Here is a 2,420-nt window from a genome sequence, read left to right on the forward strand (position 1 = left end):
AATCAATGTAAAAAATTATTGATGAGACATTTGATATTATTTTTTGCACTGTCTTCAAAACCGTTTGTAATTTAGAGTTGCAGCGTATCTTAATCCACACCCTAAATTTTCATTTGTAGTACTTGATTCATACTTAGATTTATAAAACTTAGAGTCGACAGGAGATTCACATAGCTCCTCCAAACATGCTTTATTCTTCCAAATATACTTACTTTTCCAATAACAATCAAGTATCAAAAATTTTCTTTTGATATTTACATCACATCGACAGAGCTGTTCATCTTTTTAATAGAAGAATTGATTAAATCTTGAAGCAAAAGTATATCACTTTCAAGACTGTTTAAGTAAATTCAGTAACTCATGTCAGTTTAGTATTATTACCATTAAATTTAATGAGATATGCATAAATGGAAACACAACTAAATCTATCAATATCAACAAACCATTCTTTGGTTTTTGGTTTTTTGCAGCCAGTTTACACAGTGTTATTGATTACATTTAAAATCTTCTGCATATTGACTCATTTGAAAAATATGTAAAGTCATTTTGTTTTGTTTGTTTTAAGAAATTTTTGAAGCCGGGTGCGGTGGCTCACGCCTGTAATCCTAGCACTCTGGGAGGCTGAGGTGGGAGGATTGCTTAAGCTCAGGAGTTCAGACCAGCCTGAGCAAGAGCGAGACCCCATCTCTACAAAAAAAAATAAAAGAAGAAGAAGAAGAAGAAGAAAGAAATTTTTCCATTGTAAATAAATTCTTTCACCTGCCTAGCTAGGTCCCAAGTTTTTTCCATTTTAGAAGCTTCAAATTTAGCTTGTTCATATGCAGTGTGATATTAGGGAGAACACATGAATCACAGTGCCACTTTTTGTCTTTGATTATTGAACACTTGGCAATACAGGAAATCTTTACAAAACTCTTTTGTAAGTCATCCAAGTAACATTGCTAAAGAACACAACATCAGTAGATCTATTATCTTTTTCATTTGTTCCCTAAATTGGCAATGACTATTGTATAGCATTTGTACGTATGTACTGAAGAATTTTAACATCTGTATCCATGACTCTTGGAATCTGCTTCAGAAAACTGAACACAAATATTCAGTATGTATCATACAAAGGAATAAAGCAATGAGGAAAAAATTATTGCTTTAAAATTCCAATACATCTGATCTTTCAATTTAGCATAGCTGGAGTCCCATCCTCTTGATAGACTCTAATTTTTCTATCTGTAGCTGAAAATCTTTGACAGATGGAAAAATTGTCAAAAATGTCTGTCTCATATTTGAGCTTTCAGACAATGAATTGACATTTCTTTGTAAATTTGGATGTTCTTTGAGACAGAATATACCCGGAATTTTCCTTGGGTGTCTTATATCACACGATTCATCTAAAGCTAAAGAAAAATACTTGAAAAAAATACATTTTTTTTGAGACAGGGTCTCGCTCTGTCACCCAGGCTAGAGTACAGTGGTGTTATAGCTCACTGTAATGTCAAACTCTTGGGCTCAAGCAATCCTTTTGCCTCAGCCTCCCAAGTAACTGGGACTATAGGCACACACCACCAGGCCCAGCTAATTTTTCTGTTGTCAGTGGAGACAGGGTCTCACTCTTGCTCACGCTGGTCTTAAACTACTGGCCTCAAGCAATCCTCCTGCCTCGGCCTCCCAACGTGCTAGAATTATAGGCGTGAGCCATCACACCCAGCCTAATACTTGAAATTTTTCAGATTTTGAATCGATTCATCTTTGATATTATTAGAAATACATATATTCTATGAGCAAAATATATCTTGTTCATGTATATTCTATGAGCAAAATTGTTTAATGGTTTAATTGAAAATTTGAATTTTAGGGAATGTCTTTTAAAGTCCTTTCCTCGTAAATTTCTAAATAATGATAACTAAAATGATAATTTCTTTTTATCATATCTCCATTTAAGATTCTTTGTGCATGTGCAAGAATCAAGCTATTTTATGGCTTGCCAAGTTTACAAACTCAGACCCTGTTAAAAGTGTTTAAATTGTTTTTGTTAGAGCTTTAATTCTCATTTCATGTGATATTTGTGGATTCTTTTTTGACTTAGACTGAATTATTGCTGAAAAGTTACATAAGTCTTAAAATATTGTGTTAAGTATTGTCTACTGTGTATCTTTAACTCTTTTGAATACAGCAAACAGCTTTTTCATTTGTTCTGCTGCAGTAAATTGCAAATGCTTTTCATCATTGAAAGTGCACTGTATTCTCTTCTGGTCTCTTTATTTCTTTACCAGTTGTAGTTCTAGCTTCTGTGTCTGTGCTGAATTCTGCCTCAGTAATATGCCTTTGTTTAAAATTTAAATATTTTTCCATATTTTTTAATGTAGAAACTAATTATTAAAATAGTGACTATCTCAGTTTATGGTTCTGATTTTCACAGTTACCTA

This window comes from Propithecus coquereli, unplaced genomic scaffold (genome assembly GCF_000956105.1).
Source record: "Propithecus coquereli isolate 6110/MARCELLA unplaced genomic scaffold, Pcoq_1.0 Scaffold163, whole genome shotgun sequence".
NCBI classification, from domain to species: domain Eukaryota; kingdom Metazoa; phylum Chordata; class Mammalia; order Primates; family Indriidae; genus Propithecus; species Propithecus coquereli.